The 19,063-nt window shown below is 45.9% G+C and overlaps 1 pseudogene; it reads left to right on the forward strand.

Moving 5' to 3' along the window:
* Positions 1-377: 377 nt before the first annotated feature.
* LOC112068151 (transcription factor HIVEP2-like) overlaps positions 378-19,063 on the forward strand; it is an 83,163-nt pseudogene continuing 64,477 nt past the window's right edge.

The following is a 19,063-nucleotide window of genomic DNA, read 5'->3' on the forward strand; positions in this document are numbered from 1 at the left end:
TGTGTCTCGGTGCTGCTTTTGTCACCTGCCTCTCGTTAGCCAAGGAGGTGAGGTGACATCACAGTGACTATGTAGGACAGAGGACGGGGCACAGAGGACAGGGGCGAGAGCAGAGAGGGTCTCTCTCAGGGATGGTGGTAGAGGCTCCACCACACCACCTGAAGGAGAAAGAGGAGCGTAGCAGGCTGACAGGCACCGATACATAGAAGAAAAGTGTGGCGAGCAGGTTCACTGTTCACTTTGTGCAGAATATACATGAATACCAATTTACACTTTCACTGTGTTTGTCTGGGATTTGGGTGTAATTTGGGTGGTATTTGTGCATGGTCATGCACGTTTAGCCACTAGTATTTATGTTCTGACAGCCCGTTTCTCTCTCTCCTGATCACAGAGTGTGTGAAGAGGGTGTGTGCCTGGATAACTTTGCCAGGGAGAAGAAGTCTGACAAATCCCAGAGGTATGTTCCCATACTGTACTCTACTGACTGGACTGTACCGTCTTTCATCTGTATATCTCTGGTCAGCCATTTCCATCATTCTTTACACAGGACAGGAGCTACATCATAGAAGGGACAGCTAGCTAGAGTTGTTAACGTGTGAATTTCTGTCTAAAAGTGAGAGATCTTTAACAGAACCAATGAAGCCGTTTTCTTTTTCGCATAATACCCATCATTAGAGGGTAAAATGGCAGTCCCTTTGTCTGATAGACGGGTTTGAATGAGGCGTAATGTAGTTATTTTGTAGAATTATTCTCAATGTCACTGCTGAATACCATGGTAACCAAATGACTCAGTTATAATCTTTTGCCAAGAGTATAATATCCAAAATGTAGGATGTTTTTTGGGTGCGCTTTTTCACTCATTAACATATTAATGTCGCTAGACTAATTATAGTGCAATTATTTCCATGCAATGGGCTTGATAAAAGAAACAGTCGGCGTCAGTTGATGTTGTTGACGCTGTTCACAACGTGCAGCAATGTAGCCTTTGAAGGTTTAAAGAGCGTCCTTCTGTCACTCGTGTCACTGTGTCATATCCTGTTCCTTTATACGTCTCTCTCACTCTCTCACTCTCTCTCTACTGCTTCCCTTTGTGCCTTGTTGTGGAGGTGGTGTGTATTCCGGCTGCAGCACAGTTCTTTGACTGACTGAGGCTCTCAGTTGGGCTACAGAAAGAAAAATACATGTAAAACACTGATAACCATCACATTCTGCTGAGTGTGTGTGTGTGGGTGTGTGTGGGTGCGCCCGCTCCACACGTCCGTCATTGTTAGTGTGTGAATGTCAGCATCTCGTCATCCCTGGCTCACACAGGAAGTGGGAGTGACAGTGTGGGGGTGCTTCAGTGCTACCTGTGGCTGCGAATCGGGGTGACAAGCCTGGCAGTGCCAGTGTAGGTGGGTAACAGGGGCACAGGCAGGGAGAAATGTCACTAATTGCACAACTTTGTGTGGCAAGCTGCTCAACAAGAGAAAAGAGAGACTTCTTCCCTTCCTGTTTAAAAAGGAGATCTTTCCAGTTCTTGAAATGACTATGGTTTTATCGATACGTTATTAAATATTATATTGCAATAGAATTTGATACTGTTTATTACTTCAATATTTTTTCCTCTTCATTTTGTACCATATAGTAAACTCTGTGTTGGTAACTGTTTATTTTCCCTGCAGACACAATCCAATGGTATTAAGTGCTTAGTCGGTTAAAAGGAATTTATAATCTTGTTTCTCTCCGCCTTGGGATCTGTCATCATGCAATGTTTATGTTTCCGAGCTCTATTTTTCTAAGATGACAGGAGAGCACTGTAGTAGAGCCCTCCAGTTGTTGTTTCATCTGCTAATTGGAGATTCATGCAACCCCCTGGAAAACGGTGGGATCCAAAATGGCGTCYAGTGAGTCAGCTGAGCAGCAGGGGCTGTCAACAGCCGGGAGGGGTTAGACATCGGTTCGTCAAAGTTCAATATAGCGGATATTGGAGGTGCAGCTTCACTTAGCTGTTAGTGGAGTGGGACGCATGGTGTTTTGGGAGGGAAGACGTGGGAAGACGTCAGTCGTGAACAGTTTATGGAGGCTCTCTGTATTTAGGTCATGTTTTGTCCAATGGAAAATAGTTTCCATGGGTCTTCAGTGTAGACAGACAGACAGGGAAGTAGGATTTATACAGTCTTGCCTGCAGGTGTATAGCCATAACCCCTCACTCCCACAGAGCACCAATGGACTCACACAGAAGTGGGGTGAGCTTAATGTGTTATAATTTTTGAATAGTGGCTTGATACATGGTAACATTCATATTATTATGCCAAATTATTATCAATACCTATGTTCATTGTCCAGTGACTTCTTGTTTCCGAAGCAGTACGTTAACCGTTAAGGTATATTTACTCATAGACAGTGCTTGCATTGTACAAGTGACAGTCGTGTCTCGCAGTACCTTCCTTCTGCTGTTATCCATAGCTTCATGTTCCCAGTGGAACTGCCTGCCATGCTTACAGGTCAACCATGGCCACTCTGGCCCTGCTGTCACCCCAGGCCAGCCAGCCAGCCACGCACCCAGGAGGCTCATGCGAGGTAGGATTTGAGTTACACTGGTGCTTATTTCGTATTCAACAGGAAACACTCCCACCCCACATCCATGTAGACAAGAGTCTGTCTACTGTGAAGTTTAATCCCCATAGGAGAGTGGCTACTGTAGCAGAAGGTCAGACTACCATGCGCTGGGTCAGATAAGGCTTCTCTGGTCTACTCTCTCCTTTGGTGTAGTAGTGAATGTGTGCCTGTCTCCATGTGCAGGCATACAGAGGTGGAGGTGGCTCAGCTCTGTGGCCAGTCACGCAATGCCCTTGAGTTCTGTGCTGTCACTGTTTGTCATGCGGCATCGGCCCAGCCAGCTCAGCTCCCTCTGAAAGCAGCGGGGTTCTGTCAGCACCGCCATCTCCAGCCCTAAGCCCAGGGAAAGGTCAATGTTGCCAGGCGGGAGGATCGGACCAAGGTGCTGGGGCTCAGACACTCACACACCTGGCAGGGAGAGCTCGGATACAGAGAGAGATCTGCAGCTACGCTGGTCACCAGGGCTAAACTCAGCCCCATAATGAGCCGTCGGCTCCCTACTAGCTCAGATCAGCTCCCGTCTCCCTGAAGCAGACACATTTAGGTACATCATGATGGGTTGGTGGGATTTAACAATCCACACACGTAGACTTTCTACCTAAGTAGGTGTGGGTAAGGCAAATAGGGTAAGACATGAGACCTCTGGCGCAGTTGGAGTCTGATGTGTGTGTGTGTGTGTGTGTGTGTGTGTGTGTGTGTGTGTGTGTGTGTGTGTGTGTGTGTGTGTGTGTGTATGCCTATGTGTGTGGTTATGCCTGTGTGTGTGGAAGGGCGCCAGGCATAGAAGTGCTGTTAAGCTGCCGTGTCCCCTCTGACCGTATGGCCATGGGGAGTCCCAGCAGGAGAGGAGAGCAGGCAACTTACCACAGCTATAACGTGCTACAGCAACCCCAGGCACAGCAACACACTTATTGAGTACTGGGCCCCCAAGGCCCTCCCTGGCCTCCACTGGACAGCCAAGCCTAGTAGTAATCTACCCGACACTATGACTGGGCTGTCTTGAGGGTTTCACTCTACAGCATCACTGCCATATACCACCACCAAAGACCGAAACCAAAAACCTAAACATCGATCTCCCTCATCATCCAAAATGAAAGGGTCCACTCCAAGAGAAACACATAGCCATATTCATAAGTGGCCAAAGAAAATGGCTGGCCACTTTATGAACCACAACAGGGATTCCAAAAGCTTGTCATGGACTGGGTAGCTGAGGGGAGAGGAAAATAGATGAGCACTATTGGTCAGCCCGGCATTTGCTTTGATTCAAGCTGCCGGCGTGGTAGACAATAGATAGAAAAAGAGAGCCCTAAAGTAGAAAGACACATTCTGTTACTATGGGAACCCTCAGCACGCGGCTCAGCACGTCCTTGGCAGAATCAGATTGAGAGTGTAACAGTATGGACGTACGGGGCTGAACAAGGGAGAGGAGAGGAGGGGGGCGCTCAGCCTGTGAAACAGCTGTGGCCAAATATATTTTAAATATGGCTGCTAAGAATTAAGGCACACGTGATTGCCCTGTGTGCACACGACATCCGCCTCTCATGTAGGTACTCACAACCCCAACACGTCAGTTAACTAGAAAGATAACCTCCCCCCTTTCTCCTTAGCCCTCCCTCCCTCTGTCTCTCTCTCTCTCATTCTACTTCTCTATTGATTGGATACATTAACAATTGATATCCAGGAGTCAGGAGCAGTGGCTAGACTGATGGCTGTGCTAATGTGAGGAGGTTGTTAGCTGGCTCCCGGCTGCTGCTGCTGACTAATTGTGTTGTCTGGGTTTCACCTTCATCAACACACGAGGGATAGGTGAGCAGTCGATATGTTGTAGCACAGCGTGAGCTGCTGTTTCGCCTGTTCATGCTGGTGTACACAGGGGGCAGCAGCATGCCAAAACGCTGCGTCTGCATCGGTGTGGACTTAGAACAAGAGCTCTGCTCGGCGTGTGTGCAGGAGTCTTGTCAGATCTAGAGTGGAACTCGCACACATCTATGGACATGTTCAGTTACTAACACATGCACATTCATAACCGCACAGAACCATGATCACGTAGACTCATATGCAGGGAGTTTAACGGTGTGTGTACACATACACTTAAAAGTCACATTTATTCCCTAGCCATCACGTGAACACTATCTCTGCTTACAAGCAATTAGTCTCACAAAACAATACGCTCTGCACGTCGGTACATCTCCGTGAGTCCACGCCCATTCACCCCTGTTCACCCACATGAACCCGTTATTCTGAGTTGTATTGTGTTACCGTCGTTTTGTCCTTTCACTCTGTGTCCATGGGGAGGAAAATACATGCATGTCACCTAAACACACACGCACGCGCGCGGGCGCACCCACACACACGCACACACACACAGTGATCCATTTCCCTTTGGTGCTGGGAAGATAGCAGAGCATTTTAATGGATGGATTGAAGCATCGCTGAGTACCAGTTTGCTTGTTTCCATTTCCTGTAGCTACCCAGAAGTCCTTGGGCAGGCCTTGTGTCCTTAGTCAAAGCACATGGAAAGCAGTGTTTGGGGATGAGGAAACGTACGGCGCTGCGGCTCAGTACAGTAAAGGCATAGCGAAGCACGGTTTCATTTCCTCTTCCTCTTCACCACACATGCAAATGATGCGCTCACAAACTCACGTCTGTGCAGCCATGCATACTTCCTGTTTAGGGAAGCTGCGGAAGCGTGCAGAGTTCGGGTCGGTCCGTCCTGATGAGCGGGATGGAGGAGGAGACCAAGTAGGGCTGGAGTGATTGCACCCACCAAGATACGCAGACCTGCCCCCTGGGTCCTGAAAAGCCCATACCATTGCTTACCTCAGTCTCCCAGCTATAGTGTTGATTGACAGTAAGCTGTATCACAACATTTACATGGACATTTTAGTCATTTAGCAGATGCTCTCATCCAGAGCGACTTACAGTAAGTGCATTCATCTTAAGATAGTACATTTTTCCTCAATAAAGTAGCTACCAGCAAAGTCAGTGCTAGAAGGGAAACATGTAAAGTGCGAGTATTAGTTCACAAAAGGCAAGGGTGAAGATGGATCTGACAAGCTATATCCCACTATGTGTTACTATATCATTAGTGCAGTACACTACAGTTCTACCATACCAACCACTACAGCCTGGCCAGTCTAGGTGGTACAGTCCCATGGTGGGACTGACTGGACCAAAGAGGGATGATGAGCTACAGTAGACTTTGTTCCCCCCAGTCAGTCAGTCCAACCCTTAAGCCTCCCTCTGTCTGTCTCCCTGGACCCCTGACTGCCTGCCTGCCTGCCTGCTGCATAGAGGACACTCCACAAAGGGATCCTCATCTCACACCTGTTCCTCCCTGTAACCGTGAGCTTGATCCCCCTCTCTTTCTCTCTCTCTCTCTCTCTCTCTCTTTTGCCATGGCAGAACAGGTGGCGAGCTCGCAGGAAGAACCAGTTGGTCTCCCCGGAGCCCGCAGCTGTGCCAGGCGGTGACTAAAGCGCTCCTTCACTACGCCCACGCTCTCAAAAGAGCAAATGGCAGGAGTGTCACTCGTTAGCTCGCTCTGCTCGCTGAGTGCCGATGGAAGTCTGGGGACCGAGAGAGGGGGTGCGGGCAGAAGAAGGAGGCGATAGAAGCGGGGAGGGTGTTTTAGGGGCGGTGGGGACTGACTGAGGTACATGATTTTCTATGAGAGAGAGAGCGAGAGATTAGTCGTTTTTTAAATATTGTTTTCCGCTAATTTCAGGCACTTACACGTGAAAGAGGAGAGAAAAAAAAGCGGTTTTCCGCCCAGTGAGATTTGTATGAATGGTAAAGGTTTGCCATTGTCACCACTTCCTGCCTGTGTGTCCTGCTACTGGAAGGTTGTCATTTTATTCTCAGCATGACTGAACTCTCAGTCCTTTACATGGACACATGTGAATCTGTGTGTGCACGTGTTTGTGATTGCATGTGTCTGTGCGTGAGCCCTACAGGACAGTGCTGCCTGCTGAGGAGATGGATAGAGCCCCTCTGATATTGACATATTTGCACTTCCTCTCTCTCCATCTCTTAATCTGGCCTGTCTGCCATTAGCGGACCCCTTGCTGTTCAGCCTCATTCAGATTGCCTTTCACTGCGTTAACCAGAGGAGGGAGAGAGGAGAGAGACGTGAAAGCCGGACAGACGGTGTCTCTTCTCTTTATTGACTCCAATGATGAGATGATGGCGATGATGGCGATGATACTCATCCACTCTGCAATCAGAGGCAGGAACCATGGATGCGTCACAGTATTTTATTAGCCATAGTTGGCCACTCAGCCTGTAGCACTCCTTACACCCTTACCTCACACCAGACCGAGATGTTTGTTTTCTTTTGGGGGGTGGGGAGTGAAAAGAGGTCAATAGCTAGGAAGATGTGACACTGAAAGTCGGAGCCTTGTTTAGCTCACATGGCAACATCACGTCAAACGCCTATAAAGTGCTGATGAAGTAGCAGGCCAGTGTACAAACCCAGGAGAAGCATCCCTCTGTGTGTATGCACGCAAGTGTGTGTGTGTGTGTATATGTGTGTGTACGTGCTCTCTCCCCTATCCTCCAGCCTCCTTCTCTGGCTCTTATATAATACCCTCTTCAGCCCAGAGTGTATTGACATGTATGGGATGAGAGTGGCAGGGGATTGGACTTTTCTATTAGCCCTCAGGATTAGCTAGCGCTTGCTAGCTCCCAGCTTAGCTCCCAGCTCCCATCACAGGCAGCCAGGGCATTAAAGAGAGAAATCTCTACATCACCAAAGTCGTCATGAATTTGTAAGGACCCCAGAAAAACATGTTTTGAATACTGAATTTCAATTCTGATGCTAGAACTTCAAGCAAACAGACAAACAAATTGACAAGAAACCTAAGTAGGCCAATATTATTGCCTACCATTCGTCCATTTTTTCTGCGACGGGTGCTTTTGATAAGTTATATGTAAGATATGCGTGTCTTTGCATGTGATTATAGCTGACTTTCCCTCTTGCCTGGAGAGGTTGCCTTTTCCGCCTGTGTGTGTGTTTGTGTGTGTGTGTGTGTTGCCATCCATCACAGAGCTGGGCCCTTGATCACAGGGCTGGCAGTCTTCAGACGTCTTCAGCACTGAATCTACTGTGAAGCGCAGTGTCAGAGGTTCTGATGAATACAACCCCTCCCTCCCTCCCCCTCAAAGCCCTAGCGATCTGTCTGTAAACATTGATCCTCTTCCTCATCCTGTCAGCGCGCAGCGACACCCCAAAGACAATATTTGCAAAGAGAAAATGGTTCCTTTTCTCCGTACGTGTCAGAATATCTAGCTCCGCTCTGAAGCTCTTCTTTGTTTGTCCTCGATCCTTTTAACTGGCGAGGCGAAGAGGCATCTAAAAGAGCGTTTTGATGTATATGTTTAAACGCTCTTTACTGTGTTCCCCTGTTTGACATAGTAAAAATAGTGGTGCTTTGTTGCCACCTGCAATACGATCAGCGCAGTCTGACTACTACGTGATGCAGCAACACTTTACAGACACAGATACTATTCCACTGACAGCTCCAGACAACGCCATCAGCCTGATATTCAACCTCTTTGTGAACATGAACTAGATATGAACATGAAAGCCAGTCAGCTATTAGTGTATTCGGTGTCTGTGTGTTTTTAGCAGGCTTCGTTTGTCTAGTCTCGTTTACCATTTTGATGTCGTTGGCACTTTGTTCAGTGTTGGTGGGCACCAGTCAGACAGGCATGTCACCACACGTTTTCTGACATGTAGTATATGTTATCTTAGCTGTCAGACACTATCAGACCCAGACATGGGGGTTTATGTTGTTCAGTGTATTTATACAGTATGTTCCCTATCCTATATCTAAATAGGTTGATGGATGCCTAGCACAAGGGACAAATTGAAACAGTTGTGGAATCATCACTTCCTCCCACTAGACACCTGCTTTCAGAGCTGCATCCTGCTCCTCTCCAAGCAGACTGTGATATTGGGCTGAGAAGAGGAGGCGTCGCCATTGCACACTCACGCACACACGCACTCACCCACACCCACAACACGAACACTCTCACATCTTATTTAGGTGGGCTGAGGAAGGGAAGTGTGAGCTGCCTCTGTGTCATGTCTCTAGTGCTGCCAGTGACCAACGCTGCATATGCTTTAGCATCCTGGCTGTGTCAACACCACGGTCTACGCACCACCTCTCCTCCTCCTCCTCCCTCCTCTCCTGTCTCCTCCTTCTCTCCTCTCCCCTCCTCGCTTCTCCTCTCCAGTCTGGGCCCACCGCACCACACAGCAGAATAAATCAGGGAATAAACACACCTAAAGCACACCACAAAACACTTGGAGGGAAGATAAAGAGAATATTTGCGGAACCCCCAAATTAAAAACGGTGCCACCTCTCATTCGGAGCACGTCTCAAATAAAACATAGTGTTGCAAAGGCATAATCACTCAATCTACACCAGTGTGCACACACCCTACCCCCTAGACACAGAAAGCAGGTTGTGTGTGTGCGATTTCAAAACATTTCCAATGCAAGTAGCATACGTAGCTAGTAGTCCTGTACGGGCTCTGTCTTGGCAGGCAGGTATGCACCGGTAGCCTAGTGGGAAGTTTCTCTTTTATCTGATTTCTGGCCATTTTCTCATCCCATCTGGCAGTTGGCAGATCCACAGAAGCTGACATTGTTGCTCCTCTCCTGAGTATCTAATTTAAGCATCCGGTCTGTCAGAACTGCATTGGGAGCCTTCAATCTTCCATGCTGTGGCATGCTACACACTTCCCTCACAACTAACGACTCTGTCTGTATTGCAAGCCAGTTCGTACACAACACTGACTAATGAGAGGTGCAATAATGACGAGTAACATGCTTTACAGTACAGCGCCCGGGCCCGCATGCATGGAATGGATAAGAAGAATGCCCTCCATCTCTCTGTGATGTGCTCCTCCATCCTCAGTTCACCCCTCTGCTCGCCATAGAATTACTAGCAAAGTCAGGGAGCTATGTGTACAGTTAGTTCATCCATGAGAATACCTGTGTCGGTACAGAATGAGCGTTAGAGACCTGGGCAACACTGGGCCGTATCACTCAGCGCTGACAGCTACAGGAGAATTGATAGTCCTGGGATCAGCTCTGTTCTAAGTCAATGAGGAGTAATTGGAGTTAAGTGAGCCCTGAGTATCCATGCCTACTGGGCAGGATACTACAGGGGAGATGCTGTTCTATGTGTGAGAGGCCCCACTGAATTTACAAGCTGCCTTCCTGTAGAGCAAGAAGTTCATACAGTATATCGGTGTACTATGCAGTATGAATTAGACCAATGTATTATTTTACTTGCTGCAAGAATGTACTTTTTTTGCATTTGAAATATTGCGATGCAAAAAGTACTGTAAAAGATTATGCAGAAAGAGTTTAAAAATAAACAATGTTTTACGTCTTAAGGAGTGCATAAATATTATTTGGTGTTGAAAGGGAGTCCCTGTAGTTTCATTTGATAGCTTAGGTGTCTGATGTGCCACTGTATAGAAAGCTATAATTTAGGTGTTTTTTCTCTCCCAAGCAGAGATCCAAAAAGCTGCTCTGGCAAGTTTGTGGGATATATAAATATTGAAGCAGCAAATTCCGATGCTAGTCGAGACTGTAATCCTGTAAAAGATTGCTGCATATTTGCTCTGTCTTTTTTTAGGCAACATACATTTATGGGAGAGATTTTGGTCAGCCTCTCACACAGAGTAGCACTGCTGTTTAGCTACAGCCAGATGGGGGAGACCTTGTTAAGGATAGCATTGAGAGACTGTAGGTGAGTGGGGGCGGATGCTTCCCCATCCGCCAGGTGAATTGAGCAATGTTTAAAGCATCGCTTTTCAGCGAGACCCCCCCCCCAGAGAAGGATCTAGCCTGAGGCCTGGGTCCTTCTGCCTTCTTTAGTACTCCTCACAGATGCCAGTTTTCCCCAGCCTCTCTCTCTGCCTCCCTCCCCTGCCTGCTCTTGTCTGCACACAAACTGCTCTTTGTTCGTCTCAGAATAATGTTTCCGCTCCGTATGCGCCCACTCATGACATCTCCTTAATTCCTTGAATGGATAATGAAAACGATGGTGTGTGTTGGTGGCCTTGTGAGGTGATTAAACCACACTTGAGTATGAGGCTGTTATCACAATATGCATAGGTGACTAACTGTTGGAGTTGTTAGTTTTGATAACTTATTAGGTTAGCCCAACGGACCAGCAGGGGAGGAGAGAAGGATCTGCTCCAGGATACAGATGAATCAGTGCGGCTGCCTGACTGGTGTTACCCATGTGGTCCGGTGTTTGCGGAGGACTCTATTAAAGCTAGCAATCTGCATAAACACACAGCGGATCTGAGGAAGGCCCAGCAGCAAGCAGAGAGGCAGATTGATTTCCTCTGCTGGGACAGACCTGGGCTCTCCGCTGATGAAACCCGGGTCTGTCTGCTCTGTTTGACTGGGGACCTTATCTCTCTCTCTCTCTACCCCCACTCGCATCCTCTCCTCCCTTCTCTCCCCCGCCTTGAGCCACTCTGTTGCGGTAGCTCCGGAGCCTCCCGCTGCTTCTCAGCCTCCTGTTTCTGGGATGGGCTCGGGGAAGGACCTAAAATTAGCAGCTCCCCCTGCTCTGTTTTGCTCGGCACGGATCGCTTAATTAGCTGTAGAACACAGTATTGCATAGCCCAGACTTGTGCCAGGGATGCATTATATAAGCGTTATATAATTTGATGCATATTTTATGCTGAATAGTGCAGAGAGAGAGAGTGTTGCTTGATGGTGGTGCCCTGCTCGTAGACCTGTGCTGTTGAGTCAGATAAGAGGCAGAAGGTGAACTCTGCTTGCAGAGTTTGACACGGAGGAAGTTATTTTAACCGAGGCAGTATACAGAGGCAGCGTCTCAGAGGCTGGGGGTGCTAATGGTGTCTACTACTGTATTCTCCACGGGCAGTGTAGTTAGTGTGGTATTGATAGAGTGTATGAATGGAGGATGATTGGTGTATATGTAATCATCCTGCTGTGAAGATAATGAGGTCACCTATTATTTTCAGTGTGTCTATTTGTAGCACCGCTCATTCGATGAAGACAAATGACTTGAAACAAAAGAGGTGCAAATGAATTTGCATCCCATCTTATCCATGTTCACCATCTAGAACTACCTTCACTATATGAGTCATCATGCATGCTCATTATGCAGTAGTTATACAATATCCTCTTAATACCCACTAAATTCACCTAGAAAGTAAGTTTCATAGTAGTGTTGTCCTCTATGGGTAAGCGACGTGATGTTGTCTTCTCTGCTAGCTGACCTACAAGTACATTGCCAGACACAAAGGCCTGTCTTTGTTGATGGCTTTGAAGAGATAAAATACTCTTGATTTATTTATTACTAGTCGTTTTTGGTATTTTTAATTAGTGTACATTGTGACCATGGTTACAGTATATATGTTATTGTTGTACCATCTCGAATGTTCTTTCATTACAGTTGATGGGATGACCCTGGTAATACAATAGCCCCTTCAACAAAGCAATGGCATCCATTTAGCGCGACAATGTTGTGAAAAGTCACACCATTCTTTACACTAGCTAGGATTACACACACACTACTGTTTTATAAGAAACTGCAATAATCACACAGATCAAATCACACACCAAAAGATGCATCCATAACATAACATGATATGAAGTCACATATACAGTTGAAGTCAGAAGTTTACATACACCTTAGCCAAATAAATTTAAACTCAGTTTTTCACAATTCCTGACATTTAATCGTAGTAAAAATACCCTGTCTTAGGTCAGTTAGGATCCCCACTTTATTTTAAGAATGTGAAATGTCGGAATAATAGTAGAGAGAATGATTTATTTCAGCTTTATTTCGTTCATCACATTCCCAGTGGGTCAGAAGTTTACATACACTCAATTAGTATTTGATAGCATTGGCTTTAAATTGTTTAACTTGGGTCAAACGTTTCAGGTAGCCTTCCACAAGCTTCCCACAATAAGCTGGGTGAATTTTGGCCCATTCCTCCTGACAGAGCTAGTGTAACTGAGTCAGGTTTGTAGGCCTCCTGCTCGCACACGGTTTTTCAGTTCTGCCCACAAATTTTCTGTGGGATTGAGGTCAGGGCTTTGTGATGGCCATCCAATACCTTGACTTTGCTTTCCTTAGCCATTTTGCCACAACATTGGAAGTATGCTTGGGGTCATTGTCCATTTGGAAGACCTATTTGCGAGCAAGCTTTAACTTCCTGACTGATGTCTTGAGATGTTGCTTCAATACTTCCACATAATTTTTCTTCCTCATGGTGCCATCTATTTTGTGAAGTGCACCAGTCCCTCCTGCAGCAAATCACCCCCAACATGATGCTGCCAACAACGTGCTTCACGGTTGGGATGGTCTTCTTCGGCTTGCAAGCCTCCCTCTATTTCCTCCAAACATAACGATGGTCATTATGCCAAACAGTTCTATTTTTGTTTCATCAGACCAGAGGACATTTCTCCAAAAAGTATGATCTTTGTCCCCATGTGCAGTTGCAAACCATAGTCTGGCTTTTTTTATGGCGGTTTTGTAGCAGTGGCTTCTTCCTTGCTGAGCGGCCTTTCAGGTTATGTCGATGTAGGACTCGTTTTACTGTGGATATAGATAATTTTTACCTGTTTCCTCCAGCATCTTCACAAGGTCCTTTGCTGTTGTTCTGGGATTGATTTGCGGCTTTTTGCACCAAAGTACGTTCATCTCTAGGAGACAGAACGCGTCTCCTTCCTGAGCAGTATGACGGCTGCGTGGTCCCATGGTGTTTATACTTGCGTACTATTGTTGTACAGATGAACGTGGTACCTTCAGGTGTTTGGAAATTGCTCCCAAGGATGAACCTGACTTGTGGAGGTCTACAATTTTTTTTCTGAGGTCTTGGCTGATTTCTTTTGATTTTTCCATGTCAAGCAAAGAGGCACTGAGTTTGAAGGTAGGCCTTGAAATACATCCACAGGTACACCTCCAATTGACTCAAATTATGTCAATTAGCCCATCAGAAGCTTCTAAAGCAATGACATAATTTCTGGAATTTTCCAAGCTGTTTAAAGGCACAGTCAACTTAGTGTATGTAAACTTCTGCCCCCTGGAATTGTGATACAGTGAACCTAATCTGTCTGTAAACAATTGTTGGAAAAACTACTTGTGTCATGCACAAGGTAGACGTCCTAACCGACTTGCCAAAACTATAGTTCTTTAACAAGAAATTTGTGGAGTGGTTGAAAAACTAGTTTTAATGACTCCAACCTAAGTGTATGTAAACGTCCGACTTCAACTGTGTATAGCTGCTCCCATAGTTTAATAGAACCCTATAAAAACTTCCCATTAAGGGTATTGTTGTGTGTGCAAGCCAGGACAAGCTAACAAAGCTTGTTGATTTTTCTGAGAAATTCCTAAATAAATATGTGTCATGTTACTTCCCGAAACAAGACATGTTTACAACCAGGGCTAAGGGCCCAGTGACTGCCTTTCTTGGCAGCACCGTACACAGGGAGCGGGAAAAAGCATGCAGGTCCTCATTAGGAGTGAGTGTGAGAAACTGAAGTAAGGAAACAGGATCACATCCAGGATCGGCAAGTCGTTTTGGTTTTCCAAGGTGAGAAGATTCCCACAGAGACTTCGTCATTGAGGATTTAGTTAGGTTGGAGGTTGATGCCATGTATTGGGATTCCATTACCTGACCAGTTACCAGACCAGTTGACTGTGTCTGCTTTATTCAGCGTGGCACTCCATTTATGTTAGCTAACAGCTCTGTTTACACATCCATCAGACAGCCATGGAATCAATCACTGGGCTGGGAGCTAAGTGTTTCATTCAGTTGTATTCCAAACAGAACTAGATGGATCGACGGCACATGCATATGTGGTTTATCGTTCTTTCCATTTGGTACATGGGAATTAATTTCATACCGTTATTGGTCTTTCAGAATGAAATGATTGCCATTACAGTTGACCTGCTTGGTCATATGTGTGTGTGTGTGTGTGTGTGTGTGTGTGAGAGAGAGGGAAAGAACATTCAAGGGGCAGCCCATTGTAACTTCAGCCTGAGCCGATCAGCCTGCATGTCCTTCACCGCTCATCCACAAACAACCTCTCAGTGTTACTCTACTCCCCAGCCAGGCCATAGAATGTAAATGACAGTCTGCCCAGGCTATAGAGATGAATGGTATGTCTGTGCTTTCGCTTTGTTGTCACTGCTGGAGGGAGTTGTTTTTAGAAAGCAAAAGGTAAGATTATCATCTCAGTCGAAATATGTAAAGTGACGTGTCATTCTGATCATGTTCCCCTATAAATGTACTTTCTTCTAGAACATGCTTGCTTATTTGTGGTGTAGAGCATCGTGTATGAGGATTTAAACCCATTTACTGGATATTCATGAAAGTCATTGAAATGCTTTTTTTATTACATCTGTCAATATTCAAGATGCCACTTTACCACCCTCTCAGAGCCTCCTACTCAGTTCCTGTGTGCATGCCACAAATAGCTACAAATTGGCTGCCATTAAAACCTGTTAAAACCCAGATTATGTAAATCGGCTGTAAAACTGAAAGGTGTGATGCATCCCAATTAATATCATGTTTGATGAACATTTCATCCAGCCATCTGTGATGGAGGATTTGGGCTGACAATTGTCTTTCGTTTAAATTAAAAAGTGGCAAATCACAAAAATGTGATTATGAGGTGATAATGCTTTTTCCAGGGCAATTGTTAAAAATAATAATACTAATTACATTTTTTATTAACTCCCATCCATGGTCTTTCATGAATCACACCATTATATTACCTATTAGTTGGCTGCAACATTTGGTTTTGATTCAAGTTTGAAAAACAGGCATTTTCAGTGAGCCAGCCTGAACCCAGATATCTTTTGGTTGTTTTGTTCTTGAGGCTGGCTCTTAGTGAGTCACCTGCACTTCCATGCATTGCTGTTTGGAGGGGTGCTGAGGGCCATCCGACCTCAGCAGGGGTGTTCTGTTTGGGAAGCCCCCGCGTCAGCCAGCTGATCTGAGTTAGGGCCAGGTCTAAAATTGGTACTGCTTGTCTGGCTGATTTTGGCGTAAACTGACACTCTAGTGGGAGTAAGAAAAGGCCATGGGGGAGTGGAGGGGGCGAGCGGGGGGGGGGGGGCTCTCTGGGCTGTTCTGCCTGCTTTGCCTTACTGCTGGGGGCAAAAGGTGCCCCGGGCAACATAAGACCCTGTGGAATGACAGGGCCAGAGAGAGGTGCTCGGGGGAGACGTTCAGTTTTCGGTTTTCGCATCGAAAGGTTTTCATCGTCGGAATCGGGGACAGCTGTGGGATACCCACTCGGCTGACGGTGGAAAACACGCAGACAGGCAGGCGGGGTTGCGTTGTGTAACTACTAACTGGGTCCCTGATGGCTGGCTGAGAGCGAGTCACTGCCTTGCACTCCGATGAGCAATTGTGCCTTGGGTTGCATGAGAGCGTGTTTGTTTTGGAGGGGCTACTGAGTGACTGTTTTCATGATCGCTTGCTCTCATTCTGTCAGGCTCCCTCACGCTCCCCCAAGGCTTGCTGGGGGGATCCACCTCCTGGCCAGGGAGCGTCAGGGGTCGCCAGGTCAAATATGACTCTAACTCTGGTCACATTAGGGAGGCTGATGCTGCCAGGAACATGTGACACACTGTGTTTCTACTTCTCTCTCTCTGTCCCTACCTGGCTAAAAGGAGAGAATGGAAAGTGATATAAAAAGCGATAAAATTTGATGAACTCATTCGATATCTGCTTATTCAATATCTGCTTAAAGGAGCACATTTGTCAAGTTAAATGGGGAATGGGGGAAAATGTCCATTAACAATGTGTTGTCCAGTTATCCGTTTTTTCCTTCTCTCTCAGTGTGGCTCTCATGGCCATTTTACATTAGGCACATATATCCAATATGTGGCTGATGAAATGTAACATCTTTAAGAGGGCCATTGTTACTTTTTTTCTCTTCCTGTTTTATAGGAAGTTCAATATGATTCCAGGTCTCTGATCACTTGCGTTGGGGTTAACTACTCCTGAAGGCAATGGGTTTCAGAGGGATACGGTGTCGTATTGCCACCTGCTTTTGGGGAAAACACATTATTTAATTTCCCGCCTCTCTGCCTGCTTTAAACAAGGCATCCGCGTCGCAGCGCCGTAAATACGTTCAAAATAATATTATTTTCAGCTCCTCAAGTATGATGCAAGCATTTCATCGAGGTAGCTATGTTGGTTAATTATTCAAGTGTTAATAGGAATACACTCTTCTAGCAGGATATCAGCGTGTAAAATACTTCCAGCAATACTTGAGATGAAATATTGATGCTGTAAAGGAGGGGATGTAATGGAGTGGATGAAAGTCCTCAATTAACACTGTTTGTTTGCTCTTGTCCCAGAAAGAGGCTTACTGATTTTTATAGCATACATTTAGGTTATATATWTTTTTTTGCCATTTTGTAGACTTTTAAAAGGGTACACTCCACTCAGAGTTTTGGGACTGACGTTGTGCTGGATGGAAAAGGTTGGAATCTTGCTAGACATTTTATAGTATAGAAACCCGTAAGGCAATGCATTGACCTGAGGTACTGCAAAATTATCTTCAGCTGTGTTCAAAGAATTCTCCACTTGAAGAACTCTACATGGTTCTCTAATCTGTTTTACTAGCTAGCTAAATGGTTTTCAAACGTGGACAGTGAGAGAGTTTGTGTTTTATGTATAAATGTTAGCTAAATGCACCTCAGCTGTGTGGAACAGAGATACATGTACCTGGGGATACCTAGTCGGTTGCACATCTGAATATATTCAACCGAAATGTGTCTTTGGCTTTTAACCCAAGCCCTCTGAATCAGAGACGTGCGGGGGGCTGCCTTAATCGACGTCATCGGCGTCCGGGGAGCAGTTGTTGTTGGGGGTTAAATGCCTTGCTGAAGGGCAGAACGGAAGATTTTTCCACCTTGCCAGTTCAGGATTTCAACCAGCGACCTTTTGGTTATTGGCCCAACGCTCTTAACCGTTAGTCTACCTGCCAAGAGAGGAGAGGTGGTTGATTCTCTTATCAAGACACTGAGGTGATCTGTGTGGGCAACCCCCCTCACACAGGATGAGTTGGGAGGAAGGAGGATGGCCCCTGTGTATTGGACCGCAGAACAGAGCAACTTGGTTGGTATTTCATACCGTTTTTGATTGAAGACAATCAAAATACAATATTCATAAAACACTATGAAAACATGTTGCTACTATACCATTCTGTTGCTACTATACCATTCTGTTGCTACTATACCATTCTGTTGCTACTATACCATTCTGTTGCTACTATACCATTCTGTTGCTCGGTATCCAGGGCATGTTGCGCGTTTATACGAATATGTGCATTTTCCACAATAAGTATGTTCATTATTTATACTCCGAGTATGTTGAAAATACGAAAGGGCCAACATGATAGAGAACTGTCCTAGTTTAACTCGGTTACATAACCAACATGTTTCTCTAATGAAGATATTTCACCAGTACAGGAGGATGGGGGACTGTCTCTTTAAGATAAAGTCTGAGAAAGTCTTGAGCGTGTTAAACACTGCTGACTGTTTTCGTTAGCAACTACCTGTTTTTCTCTTCAAACATATGTTCATATGTTGTGTTGTGTGGTGTAGTGTTATTCTCTTTCTATTGCCTACCACTGTAAGTACACGTGCAGGGTAGAAATAACTAGGCATGTCGTTGTGAACTATGTGAAACTGTGTTCTATTGATCTTGTCTCAGACATGCCTTCAACTATACATCTGGTACTGCTCACTGCTCACTGCTCAGGAGCACTGCGCTCTTACTAAGAGGTGTACAGTGTGGACTATTGACTTCTGTTCACAGCAGGTGTTGGTTACTTTGAATTGCCCATAAGTGGCTATGGTGTCAGGTCTCCCGGGAGTCCTTGGTGTGTATGCGTATTAGGGCCAACTATTCCCAGTTGTCTCCTGCCCACACCGGTTCCTGATTCCCCATAGAGGTCAACAGAGGTGAAGTTATTTTTAGACCTGTAAATTGGATTCTCCAGTAAGGGCAAAGTAACAGTGGGCTTATGATAGATGTGTACGTTTGTCTTGCATGACAGCACGGGCGTTATTAACCAATTTATCACCAGCACGGGACTGGTGTCTAACCTTGGTCGAGTTGGTCCACTTAAAACAATTGCCATACGTGTTTGTTGTCATCCGCCGAGTGTTGAGGTGAATTCTTCTCCACAATGCCTGCTATTTTGGCCATGTGTGACCCTGAATGTATGCAATGCGGAGAATGTTACATGGTGACCCACAAACTAACCGCACCGCTGTCACTCATGACATACCTGTGGTTGAGACAGCACCATAAACATGCACTAATATTCACACTACAGCTGCAAAGAGGGTTGTGGCTGGAGGCTTTTTCTCAGCATGGATTCTCTCCCCCCTCTCTCCCTCTCCCCTTTCGCACTTCCCTCTCT

This window comes from Salvelinus sp. IW2-2015, unplaced genomic scaffold (assembly GCF_002910315.2).
Source record: "Salvelinus sp. IW2-2015 unplaced genomic scaffold, ASM291031v2 Un_scaffold86, whole genome shotgun sequence".
NCBI classification, from domain to species: domain Eukaryota; kingdom Metazoa; phylum Chordata; class Actinopteri; order Salmoniformes; family Salmonidae; genus Salvelinus; species Salvelinus sp. IW2-2015.